The sequence below is a fragment of the Alligator sinensis genome, unplaced genomic scaffold (assembly GCF_000455745.1).
Source record: "Alligator sinensis unplaced genomic scaffold, ASM45574v1 scaffold982_1, whole genome shotgun sequence".
Lineage (NCBI taxonomy): Eukaryota > Metazoa > Chordata > Crocodylia > Alligatoridae > Alligator > Alligator sinensis.
This window is the reverse complement of record NW_005842470.1, coordinates 184,559-198,702: the sequence shown is the minus strand read 5'-3', so window position 1 is coordinate 198,702 and position 14,144 is coordinate 184,559. Positions and strand designations below refer to the sequence as shown.

Sequence of the window (14,144 nt, the reverse complement as noted above, 5' to 3'; positions counted from 1 at the left end):
TTCAGAGACCAAGGCAGGATGTCTCTGGAATTGGGTTCACTTCGTTATGGGGGGAGAGTAATACTTAGCTGAGCCTCCAGATGGAGCCTGCTGATCAGGGTTCAGCACACACTGTCTTTCCAAACCTCGGACTACAATGAGCAAGGGGTTTCCAGCCAGTGGCTTAGCATCTGCCTTGTCAGAGTCTGTGCTGGTTTTGGAGGTAGGTGGGACATGGAGGTAGATGGATACTCTGTGACAACAGGGTAAGCAAAGAGAAGCCTCAAAAGGGTTGGCCATGCCTCCCAACCCCTGTGGTTTGCAAAACAGTGGGTGACAAAACACTCCAAAGGAAGGGGCCTGGGAGGCACAGGGGGGGCACTGTTTGTTTCTGCTCAGGTTGGTTGTTTTCCACCACCTCTAACTACCTGCATGATTTGCCTCAAGGGCAGGGGTGGCTTTGCTTACACTATACTAAGCTTCATTTTCTACAGATGAGCCGGTGTAGATTTGAACAATATTCATTCATAAGATTTTGTTGTAGTGCGGGCAAGGAGCGGCTGATTTTCATATTACATGTGATGCTTTGAAGAGTGAATTAACGGCCACCATTGGCATTTGCTTTTTTTCCTACTGTGGTACATACTCTGTATATAGCAGTATTTATTATACTGGAAACATTCATATTATGTTACTCAAAAAAATTGATAATGGCACATGGAAGTCTTTGATGTGATCTGGATACTGCATAATGTTGTCTTAAACACCTTCCCATTCATTTTCTGTCATGTGAGCAGCCATCAGAGGGGGTTAACACAACTCAGTCCACTATTTTTTACCTGAGAAATGTTGTTTTAGTAGGACTTCCGTCTTGGCATCCCTGATGGGAGAAGTTCTGTAGCATTTAGAAAACAATGAAAACCTTTTATCGCTTTTTTATACCACCTGCTCAATCCAATAACAAAGGTATTTAGAGAAGGCTGTCATATTTGGAATATTTCTATGTTTTCCTTGTATTAAATTCTATAAGACATATTTCTATATTTCTGGAGAAATCATTGGAATCTTAGCTTGAATCTCATGATACGTATGTGTTTCTGAAAGCCTCTGCTCCTGGGGTCATATGATTAGATTAGAATCTGAGCTTCCCTCTTTAAAAAAATGTACATTTCTACCTATTGTGGTTGTGAAGAAAATTTTGAAAACAGGATGCTAACCCTCAAAAAAACTGAAGGCAAATAAAAAGAAACTAACATTTATTATTTTTAGGCCATTTTTTCATTACTTTTGAGGGTCTCTCATGATCTTTGAAAGCCTGGAGTTGGTGATTACCTCTATCTTCATTCAGGTTACCTATATTAGACATATGAGCATGTCTTCGTATCTGCTCAGTGGTTTAAAGATAAAAAGTGCTGGATTTAGGTGACAGTGCAGGTATTACCAGTATGTGGAATTTATTATAGTGCTATAAGGATACGGTTCCTCATTTTAGATATTTCATGAAATTCAAAAAAGCAGAGTCCAGACTAATGATTGTTGCAGTCAGTGGGAATCTGCCAACAAACTTTAATTGGTTTTGGTTGAGGTCCTCAAAGAAAATGTGAAGTACATCCTAGTAGAATTCAGATAACTTCTAAGCTTTGCAGGTAGCTATAAGAAATGTTTTGAGATCCAAAGAGGAAATAGTGTGATTACCTACCCCAGGTAAGAGATCCACAAGTGCCATCTACCATGCAGCAGGATGCAAAGGGCCTTAGGGAAATTAAATTTCAGGTGACTTTTGTCAAAGACTTAACTCAAGTACAGTAATTCTGTTCAACTCCTGCAAGGTTTAGTCTCCAGACTCAGGTAGGGTTTTTTGACTGATATAAAATATCAGGTCCCCTACTCATGATGTTTATATATTGGCAATGTCTACATTGATAGCATCAGAAGGACTCAGTAGTGACATGATGAAAAAAGACAGCAGCGCTGCTACACAGAAGGATGGCTGTCAACGTTTGACAGATAAAACTTCAGAAGTCAAAAAGCATATGTTAATTTACAAGGCATAGAGCTATACCTGTGGGGGGGGGAGAGAAGTGAATCCTTCTCTGTGAAGTAAAGACTGACTCCAGATGAGGTAAGTACTTAGGTCAACACTCTTCAATAGGGAAACACCATTAAACTTTTTACCAAGAACTCAGACTCAAATGGACTTTGTACCTTGAGGAAAGAGTCATTCTCTGACAATGACAGTAGACTCATACATTTAAACTTTAAGTCTCTAGAGACATAAATAGTCATGATTTGTCAAACAGGCTGACCAGGCATGTAAACATGTTCTGTAATCTTTAATTTGCTTTTGTGTATAAAGAAGGGCAGAGTAGCTTGTAACTCTAAAGCAGATGAACTTGTAATATCCCTTTTGTTGTTCATTCCATAGTACTATCCGATCATCACCCACATGAAATAAAGTCTTAGGCTGCCTATACATGCGCTCATCAGCATACTTATTAGAATGCTTCAGCCTCACTGCAGCATCATGTGTTTAAGCCCCTGCGCATTTTACAATAGCCTTGTGGGGGTTATTTACACCTCATTGAATGAGATGTAGATAAAGCATCCCAGGTCCATTTTTAAATGTGCAGGGGCTTAATACAGATGACATTGCGGTGTTTTAATTAGAGCGGCTATCCAAGAGTCGCTGTAATTAACCCCTCCCCACCATGAAGCAAGTGTATAAGCAGCCTTAGAGTCTCCCTCTAACCTCCCTCCATGCATCTCTTTGACCATTTTATAGTCACCTCTTTACTTCAGTTTCTTTGATCCTATGCTAAGGTCAGAAGCATTCTTTCCACAAGGTCCAGGCTCCACTTAGTTCTTTCCCATCCTATGACATTCCAGTATAATGCCGATTCTTATTGCCACAGGTTCAACCATCTTACTACATCTAGTTATGTTCTCTGCATTATGTTCTCTCAATCCGTACTCAGTCTAACTTAGAACATCTCCTCAGGTGAGCCTGAGGAGTTTGAGCCAGCCATTTTTTTCCCTATATAACCTCCCTGAAATTAAGTACAGATCATAAATCATCCCAATCGCATCTATATCATCCCCCTGTTTGGACTGATACAAAAGGGAGAAGATTATCCTCTCCCTGGACACTAGAAACAAACGTTCAATGGCTTTTAAGTATAAAGGGACACCAAATACTTCTGAATATTTCAGAGAAGGAAACTGTAACATGTTTTCCCAGTAGTTAGCCTGTGTTGCATCCCTGTAGATCAAAGAATGTGGTGTTCAATCAAAAGGGCTTATTCCCAAGATATATAAATCAACATGGTTAGTTGTTATTTGAAGTCTGCCGTTGTCATATCTGCACTTATTGATTGAACATGATTAACTGCATCAGTATAAACTTCGTATGTATGTCTCCTTTTATTTGTTACTACCCGTGTGATTTATATCGGTTTACAAAAAGTACAAAACTTGGAGTTTAAAGCAAACTAGCCTAAATACTCTAGAAGGTAAGACCAATTACTTTCAGCATTTGCACTGGAAGTAAGATATGTCAGTTAAAATGAGACCATTACAGGATTTGGCAATTGTTTAAAACAAAGGGCCATGTTCATTCCTCTCAGTTTCCAAAGAGTTTCCCCAGTGATGATTTTGGCCAAACATGGAACCAGAGGCATTACAGCATAAATTATGCTTTTTAAAATGTTTATCCTTTATTTTCCTTAAAGCATAAAGTTTTTCATGAGACTTTTCAAAAGACAAAATACTGCCATCTGATGGTAAATTTCAAACTTAAAAAAAAAAGTCATACAAGGAAGAGGACTACGTGTTCTTTTTCCCAACATCCTATATATTTTGATCTTGGTATAAATTTAAGTAAATCTGGCAGATTTCCCTTTATGGAGGTGACAGGAACAAATACATTATTTTTATAAATTAAATAAAACAACCTGAAATGGTATATATGCAAGAGTATTTATAGCTGTAATAAAACTGAAGTTTTCATTGGTTCATTTTTCAAAATTACTCCATAGAATTAAAATATATAAAGACAGTAGACCTTTTATATAATATCTATCAATCCAAGCACAACCCATCTGCATACTGCAGTGATGTAGAAACTAGTGAATGTGACCACTACTTAGTCTGTACTACTCACTTTTTACAATTTTTTCTTAATTTCCAGTGTTAAAACTACCTCATTTTCTGGTGTAGTTTGTCTAGGTTATATTGTATCTTTTCCATTTGAAATGAATAAAGAGAGGGACATATCTTCAAAGGATCAGATTCTCTGCTCTATTTTCCTATCAATTGCACCAAGGTAATTGAGAAGAAAACTGGTCCAAATGGAGAGAACTTGGGGTTCGATACCCCATCACATTCATTGGGTGAGCTGGGGTACGAGTCTTAGGGAGCCAATGGTGAGTTTTCTGAATACTGAAGCAAATACAGGGAAAGAGAAAAGGTTTTGCATCTATAAAATGTGAGAAAAAGAGTTCTTTTCCCTTAAAAAGAAAATGACAATTGATTTCTTTTTTGATCACTGGCCATTGAGAATCGGCGTACATGAGTAGAGGGAAGGTAAAGAGCTTTCACCCTTTGTGTCTCTTTAGCATAGATCAGGCATAATCACAATTCCCATGGTCAGGGAAACGCAGGTTGTATTAGTTATGTCCTGAGGTCTCCTTTTTTCTACTTCCCAAAGGGGAGGGAAAAAGCCAGAGCCATGGTATTAGGTCTACTAGCTCATCCTGTTGCCCCTTCCCCTCAGCTTCTCATTTAGTTCAGTATAGCTTTACTTTGTCCATCTAGTCTCTGGTCTCCGATTTTATCTTTCTTTCTCTTTATCTAGGGAGATTAAACCCACAAAGCTGCTAATGATCTCTCCCTTGACAAAAAGAGATGAATCTCTTCTTTTCTTTTACTACCTTGGAAGCAAAGAATTCATCAGTGTCTTCTTTTTTCATTCTGACCCCTTTTTCCTAGGCTCTCATTACTGAATTTTGTAGTTCTTATACTACCTTTTTGATACAGTTAAGAAAATCTTAGGTCATGATTGGTCATCCCGTGCCTCCACTATTGTCACTTCCAATTTTTGGTCATCAAATCTTCTGTATCTTCCACTTAAATCCAACATCATATTTACCCCTATGACTCCTGCTGGCTGAAATCCCTTCACTGGTTTCCAGACTAAATCTGAGTTCTTCACTCTCCTTTTCAAAACTTGGCACAACTCCTCTCTCATCTATAGTTCTGTTTGTTTTATGGCACCTCCTGTATTCCTCCCAATACTTTCTCCTCCCTTTCTGTCTTAATCCCAAACTCTGCTTTAATCTTTTTTTCTACGCCACACCCTAAAAATAGAAAAGCTCCCCCTCCCTTCAATTCTTTTCTCGGAATCTCTGCCTATTGTTTAGCTTGCCGGTATCAAGTTCTTCTCCATTACCTCCTGATCTTCATATACTTCATGTTGCACTGAATCAGGTTAAGCTTCCTGTGGCAGGTACTTGGCACCGTGTGTTTGCAAAGGGGAGCATGTACCTATGGAATGCTGTAAATAATAAGTAGAAAGCTAACTGTTCTGAAGCATGGGCAGCAGAGAAAGGATGTTGTAATATTTGAGCTGAAAGATCAGGGTCTCACTGAATAATCTGAACAATTTTCCTATGATTATTTCTTTTATAGAATATTGCAATTAAAAATGTTACCCATGGCTCATAGGAACACAACATAATTGTAAGGGTCAAACAAAGCTGTGTGTCTCCTGAAGCTATGGGAAGTTTTCCCAACAGCAAGCAGCCTTCTGCCCCCTAAATGTTTTCAGGACTGATTAATTATTGTATTTCCAAACAATGTAATTATACACCTAGCAATATATCTGCCTCTTTCATTTTGCAGCATGAGGCTTTGGGGGGGTAGCATTTTGTGATATATCACATAGGCTTTCCAGGGCTCACAGGATTAAAGCTTTGTTAAAATGCCACTCCAGGAGTGGGAGTGAAAGATTGGTATTTCTCCCTGCCTGTTCCTTAGCCTCAGCATTCCTGTACATCTGCACGTTTATCTGCACTTTTCACATGCCTTCACATGAACACAAAACTTGTAAGCTTTCATTTTTGATGTGGGTGTAAAATCTACCCAGACTCATACATAAACATTTGGATGAAAGATAAATGAATGACTGCATGATACTTTCATTTGTACTGAACACAATCCAATTTTTTATAGAAATCACGCTCAAGTTTTTTCAGAGGATCAAAACAAGCTCTTGAATACACAGCGCTGTAAATTTAAAGTAGTTTCATTTGAAGCCAGCTCTGTGATTCCAGACTTATGCTACTCTAGAAGCAGAGTATGGCTTTGTATGTGGACAATAAAACATTTGGTGTGAAATTCTATGGACGTGTCTACACGTTCATTAATGTGCATTAGGTAATGTGCATTAAATCTAGTACCTCCATTGTGAGGTACAAGGAAAATACACATCAGCCTATCTTAATGCACATTAGCCAAAGAGCATGGGTTTTTGTGATGCGTTAGTGCACACTGAAGAAGTTGAATGCACATCAGCGTGCATGTGTAGATGCGCCCTGCACATGCATTTCAGTGAGTTGATATGGGTGAGTTTTGCCAGGGTAAGGACTAAAGATTTAGTCCTTTGATTTTGAAAGATCTTATGCAAGTCAAGCAAACACAGTACCTGGCAATTCTAGTAAGCGAATTCTGTCCACTGTATCCAAGCATTTGCCTCCTAAGTAACTAATTATGCATAATAAAATCAGTTCAGCTACAAAAGTAATAGGTTCTGTGTCTATTTAAGAGTCATTTCCAACCTAAAGAATTCTCTGAAAATAATACAGCATTTGTTTTTATATATGATTATATTTTTAAAAGATTACATAAAACAGCTTAATGGTTTATCTTTGGCAAGTAAACAGCCTACTTTGTATTGATAATTCTTATGATTGGGTAAAGTCTAAAATGCTGAAAGAGTAAACTAGTTCTGCTGTTGACAGGAATTAAATATTTGTTCACTGTGTGCCCAGTAAACTTTAAAAGTTGTTCTGCATGAAGAAAGAGACTGACTGAGTAACCTTCAAAAGCCTCTGGTAACATCCTAGCTTTTGTCTGCTGCTCTTAAAAAGAGTAGTTCGCTCCCAGAAGAAATCCATTTCACATATTCATGCTGGCTAGAAACACACACCCCCTGAAAGTTGGAATCATGCATCTTAGTAAGTATTTCAGTTATGCTATTGACGTCAATGCAGTCATTAAATAGATTGCCGGCCCTCCCTTTAGTAACCCTGTGCCAAAGACCTAGAGGCAGACACGTTTTAAAAGAAGAACATTGGGTTTTCGTTTAGCAAACGGAGAGAATAAGGGAAAAGTTTCTTCTGGAGTCACGGGGCTTTGCAATGCTGTTTTGTTAATTTCATTTACTTCGTTTACGCAGAGACAAATTGTTGCATTTACTAAGATACTGTTGCTCCGTTACTATGTACATAAACAATTCTAAATGAGACTAAATTTTCTTGTGATCAACTACAGCTGAAAAATGACACCCATTTTACGTCTTACAGCTAGATTTATTTGTATATCGAGTAACGCAAGATATTCAAGCAAACCTTTTTAGCCTTTGACTCCAGAAGTTCTTCAAGGATTGATTTCATGACATCTATTTAAAAAATAGCCTTCATTTCTCCTCAGCAGGCCCCTGACAGCCTCTGAAGACCTACTAGCTAATCATGATTCCATAGCAACCAATAAAAACTGTTTCCCCCTCAGCCACACCTGTGAAGTGTCACATGAGGCATTCTACGTATGCTGCTCCCATCAGGCCATCTGTCATTCCTTCAAGTCCAACTACCATCTATGGCAATTGGGCAACCGTCAATGATGTCAGAGGGACTCCCCAAGCGTGGTCAAGAAGCCTGTCTATATTTCTTACGAGGGGTAGGCTCTTTCCCTCCTGACTGACAGATTCATTCATTATGTTAACCAGGGAGATACTTACATCTTAGAGCTGCCCCTACCCTCTCTGCAGGCACAATTCCTGGTATACAGCTTGAATATTATCAGCAATGGATCTGATGGTCAAACAAGGGCTTTAAAAAAGAGACATTGAGCTGAAATATTAAGAATATAAAAGATGGCATCCTCAGACAGCTGGAGGAAGTACCTTCCCTTTGCCAAGATAACCAGGTATGTTACAAACAAAAATCATTAATGAGCATCTTTGGGAACTGAGCCACCATTTTCTTCAGCCTGGCACTTCCTGGTAAGTGCCACATTGCTGCTTAGCTTCATGCTAAATAAAGCAAAAAAAAGGCTAATCTTCAGGTCTGAAAAGGTTGGTTTCTTCTTCTATTGGCTATTTGCTCACTGAATCTTGTAGCCAGGTGCAAATCCACTGTTTGAAGCTTGCACTATGTTCTGCAGTGTGGGCAACATGGAGGTGTACAAGGTTCCTAGTGACATACTCTCCAGGTGTCACTTCTTTGACTTTGTGGGTGAAACCTTACACGGTTTTTGTATAGACTGCGTATGGAAAACCTATTTTGGGCTAGTTAAAAAATGTATAGAGACATTTGAACTTGCATCATGGTCAGTTCTTGATTTAATGAAATTTGTATGTCCACATGATGCACAGAACAATGGTAATTGCTGTCAGGGAAGGCAAGGACTATGCATAGCATAGCCAATTAATGTACTTAATCCAATCCTTATTGTCCTGACAGATATAAACCTGAACTGCAGCAAAAGAAAGAGAAAAGCTAATATAAAGATTTAAAAAGCATATAAGTGGAGGCAAATATCTCATGTTGTTAGTGATGAATACAGGCTCTCTCGTTGTCCTTTTTGCTTCAAACTCCATGTCATGATGATTTTCCAGCTGATGAGAAGTGAAATGGACTCCTAACAGAGCCCATCAACTTACTTCAACAGCAGCTATAGGTGTCACTGCCGAATGGTCTAAGTTTCTTCTTCCTCCCACTTGGTTGAGCTCACTTGTCGCAACGCTGTGTCCCAGTCAGAGCCTGCACTGGGAGTGTGAAAGGCTGAATCTGAGTATCAGTAATAAGTCTTTCACAGTGTATTGTGCAGCACTAATCCAAGAACCAGCAGCCTGAGTGGCCTTGTATAGTACCAAAGTTAACAATGTTGTCGTCTGGCAAGATCTGACTCCAAATGTAAGTTGCTTTAATTTAAAAATGTAATTAAATCTAATGTTGTATTTTGACTTCCTGTCATGGGCCAAAACTTTCAGTCCTTAATCAGCAAAAGTCCCACAGACTTTACTCAAGCTTATCAGGGTCAGTGGAAAGCTGCCTTAGTAAGTAGTGCTGGGCTAGAACCAGAGGGTGAAATCCTGGCCCCACTGAAGTGAATAGGAGTTTTGCCATTGCCTTCCATAGATTGCTGGCCACCCACAGTATTTAAATCCTTCACAGAAAATGTTTGTTGTTTCATGATAACTGTTATAAAGACCAAATGATTATTACATATTTTCAGTGTATACAATAGATTTAATTGAAAGACATTGGTAATTTGCTTTGGTCCCCTATTTATTTGTTAAAATTCCAGCTATTGTAAACTGTATTTTAGATTAATTGTGAAAGCCCCAAAATAGTTGACAAAAGAATTATGGATTAACTGCAATCACTGTTCCAGTCACCTAATATTTAATTATCATTATTTTATCATCACCTCGTGATATGAAAAGAATTGTTTGGCAATAAATGTAATATGCCATTGTACTACTGTTAAAGACATGTTAAATTTAATAGCTGACCATACATTTTACCTTAACATAGCTTCTTGTGTTTACAGATGATAAGTTAGCCCTAAGGGCACTTAGGATTCTGGTCTTGTTATCTCCCCTTATAGAAGTTATGGTTAATAATGACTTACTGTTTATTAGCAAGAGTTTGTGTAAGATTCCTAAGTTTATAAGCTTCATTAGAAATAGCTGGAAATTTATAAAAGCAATATGTATTAAGTAATATAGTTAGCTGATTCATTTAGAAATGTAAAAAAGTTCTTATAAAATATATTTTAATTCTTGAAGACATTATAGATAATGTGTCTGCCCCGTCTTTATAGGATCCACTAATAACTGTAGGGTATAAAACAGAATACAAATGTTGCATGTGGATGCCACATCATGGCATGTACCACAGTGTGTATTTGCTGAGCCCAGGGGCACAAAACTTGTATTGTTGACTGAAGTAAGTGCAGGATTGGACACTGTTGAACATTTTTATTTAATATTTATTTGTGTCCTGGTCATGCTGTGGGAGTCCCAGCCAGTGGTTCAGAAAACTATTGTGCTATGCCACAATCTATTTCTGTATTTATTTTACACTTAAGTAAGAACATAAACTAAAGTAACAAGTCCCTGTTATTGTGCTCTAATACAAAATTAATACTATGAGCTCAGCATGAAAAATAATGATTTTAAACAGGAAATCGGACAATGACCAACAAAAAGCTCCTTTTCCCCCTCCAAAACTTCTCTCAAACAGGTACTTTTGTAGCCAGCCATAAATACTAAATGCAGACTACTTCAGATCAAGGAAAGAGCAAGTTCCCATGTCCCCAGTCCCTCATAGAGAGTACCCTGCCAGCCACCCCCTCTATGAGCTGGTCCTGGCTTGACTGACCACAGTGGTGGAGTATGTGATTTTATCTCGGGCAGTGTTTTTTTGGAAGGTTCTTACTATCTTAGCACTAATATATAAAATACTTAAACCACATTTCACCTTGGGCCTGTTTTGGCATTGACGACTACACAGTAATTCATGATCATAAGGCTAGCACCTATACTTCTAATGGGTTTCTTTGAAAAAGTGTAGTAGTACTGTTGAGGTGTTTATAAAGCTTTCGGTTTCCTGCCCTTATCCACCTCCTTTTTTTTCAGTTATCTTATACAAAGTAACCGAAAATGTTATGCTTCAGAATTAATGTTGTCCACAATGCAGGTTACCTCCTCTAGAGGAGTTTTTGCACTATACCTGAAAGCAAGTTGTACAACCGTGTGTTCCCCTGGAGATATCCGAAAACTTAATTCAATGTGTCCAGTTAAGTTGATCCAATGAGGGAAACATTTTAAGTAAGAAAATATTCAGAATAAGATGAGGCATTAGCAAATAGATCACTTTTAATAATAGCACACATTAAATGCTGGCATTTATGGATATTTTTTTTTCTTTTTCCCTGTCACAGAAAGAACTTCAGGAGAGAAATCTAGATAGAAGTTTCTAGCTCTAACTAGAGTAATCCTGTATTGCAGCATAAATGCTTAATGCCTCATGGTCCATATCCAAACCTTGCCAAAAGTGTATGTCAGGTCTCCATCCTAATTCCGACATTTGGAGTGGATATTTCCCTACCCTCTCATTACACTCTCATTGGTTAAATGAAGCAGACTTTTAGCAGCTTTTCAGCTTTACATGGCACTCTGCAGCTTCTAAACATTTTCAACTAGTTATAGTTAATCAGCACTATCTAGGTGGCAAAGCTGAATAACCTGCACCTAGATATTACACTGGAAACAAATAAAAGAGGAGACCATCATACACTAGTAATCTTGCATTCTGAGACTACCTTAGGAAAACCATTGAGTATAGTCAGCTTTGTATGTTGGCAAAAAGTCTCTTACTGTGAAGGAAAACCATGTGCAATTTAAAGTCTGAAATTTCCTGTGACAACATAAAAAATTGCTAAATAAGGTGTTTAGCTATTCTTTTAAATAATATAAAGAGCAACACTGCAAACATCCTACAGTGGGCATTGACTCTATCAATATTTCAGTTCCATCCATTTATGATATTTTACCTGAGATTGGCAGCAGGGAAGACAACAACCGTGCTCATTTTTCAAGTTGATTGTTACCCGTGGGAGTTGAGTGCCTATGTTTCAGGACCTTCAAGCCCAAAGCTTCTCTCAGTTATGCTGACTGCAGCAATCCAGCAGGCCTACACCAGCAGTATGCCCCCCAGCACTTCTTGTGTCATGGATAAGCCTCAGCTGCACCTTCAAGGCAGCTTTCTGGCTGTTTTATACTAGCTCAGGAGCAACAGCCAGAACAAGGATTAAGCTCATAGTGTTGAGGACAGCATCAATACAGAATTCAAACCTCCAGGTTTAATCACCTGGCAGTTAGCAACTATTTAGATGTAAGAAGTACATAAAAGTCAGCAGTAATGTGTGCTTGTCTGGTATTTCTATATATTACCAATTTTCCTTCCTCCTTAAGTATGCTTTTTAATAAAAGCCCATGGTAAATGATCCCCTAGTGACTAATTAATTAACAAGTTACTTACTTCATTCTTGCTGAATGTACCTGGCTCATGGATGTAAGTGTATTTAGGCTGGGGGGCAACAGGTATTCTAGTTACATTCTAGATGCTAGCACACGATTCTACTGTATAAAAAATAATACCAACTAGCTGCTGCACAGAAGTAGGTAAAGAGATCAGTATATGAAGGGATTAACTTGGAATATTGAAAACTGTGCAAATTATCATCATCCTTTTGTGCCCCACCTTTTCTGTTATTCTGTGATTTTAAAGATTACCTTGCAAAGCCCTTGCATACACATAAGCAAACATAAATGATAATGGGTCACAATCACATCCATTAAACCACGATCATTGAGTGAGACAGATTAATAACAATGAATAATGCAATGAAGAATTTAGCCCTATTTTCTGATATTGCCTTTTTTTAAAAGAGCAAACAAGGGACACGTCTTCTGTAAAGGTTTAGAGCTGTAGTGTACAACAAAAATGAATAGAGAGATCTATTTCAAATAGGACAAAAAATTTATAGCATAGTGATGTTAGAAATATAGCTTAACCTGCAAGATATTTTTCTCACATATCAAACCTGGAAGCTCATTCCTTTACATTCAAATATACTTTTTTTTATTTGTTGTGCTTTCCTGAATATCACTGCCTCAATTTCTGCTGTATTTCTGTAGTATTGTTGCATACAGTGAGCAATATGCATACTACTAGAATACTAGTTACTACAGCTCACTAGATGAGTTGATGTGGATTGCTCAGAATATCACTGAAAAATCAAATATGTGAAAACACCATCCCAGAAATATACATTATACCTGATTGCCTGTTACGACCGTAAGTAACTACACCTCTGGATTTCAACCACAAGATAATATTCATAGTAGTTTATTTTAAAAGGCTACATAAGAACAAGAAGTTCAAATCAGGTGAATCAGTAAAGTAGCCTTCCTTACTCCTGGTGTACAGAGAGTCCTCTATTCTAAGAAAACAGATTAAAATTCCAAACTAAATCTTTTTTAAAATCTTCTGTCTTCAAATGTAATGCTTTCAAGAAATTACATTTAGCTATGAAAACATCTGTGATATTTTGTAATTAAATACACTTTCAGTGATTGGCATGATAGCTCAGAGCATATATCACCACACAAGAGCTATGTGCTCAATCTTGCCAGCAGTTAATCCTGGGTGTGGTGCTTATCTGCATGAAAGTTTGGGTCCTTTTGAAGGACCCTAATTTTGAAATTGATTTTGGAGGTTACTTACATGAAGCCTGCAAAAGCTGAAAATGTTATAAATCCAGTGTGTCAGCCAATCCAGAAAAAAACCTATCACCCGCCAATAACTTTGTAGTGGAACTACAGATCTTAATTAAGAGTGGGTAGAGGATCCACGAATGCAAAAAACGCTAAAGTATCCATTGTGCTAGCCAAAGCATGTACCCACTCCATTTCGATCAGAAAAAAACTCAACTGGATAATTAATTATTTCTAACCAATGCACAACCTCTTGAAATTCTCACCTGACCTGATTTAATACAGTGTGATCTACACGGTATGGTGCAGTGTGTGGACCACTCTTATGGCCCTGGGAGCTTGTGGTCCATGTGGTATGTAGCCAGGGGGGCTGAAGCCCCCAACTATTCTGATGTTAGACATCCCTGAATTAAGTAAAATGCTAAAGTCTTTATGATCTGATATCTCCTCATTTAAGCCAGAGAAGCCAAAGCTCTAATCTGAACTCCCTTGAATTTTAAGTAAAATTGGAATCAGACTTTTAACACCATGGCACTGTTCTTAACCTAGCCTAGAGACTTTCATCATCTGAAATATTTTGTAAATGTCAATCCAAGCCCTG

At 38.0% G+C, this 14,144-nt stretch overlaps 1 protein-coding gene across 5 annotated transcripts in view; it reads left to right on the top strand.

Annotated features, from left to right (window-relative positions):
- PDE4B (phosphodiesterase 4B) overlaps nucleotides 1-14,144 on the top strand; it is a 352,002-nt gene that overhangs the window by 289,474 nt on the left and 48,384 nt on the right. Inside the window, exon 1 of one of the 5 annotated variants that reach the window (XM_014523289.2) lies at nucleotides 7,943-8,181. The exons of 3 other annotated variants lie outside the window; for them this stretch is intronic. The gene's annotated coding sequence lies outside the window, so the exon portion shown is untranslated. Of the gene's footprint in view, nucleotides 1-7,942; nucleotides 8,182-9,054; nucleotides 9,171-14,144 lie in introns of those variants that run through there. One more of the 5 variants, XM_014523290.2, reaches the window with a different exon arrangement.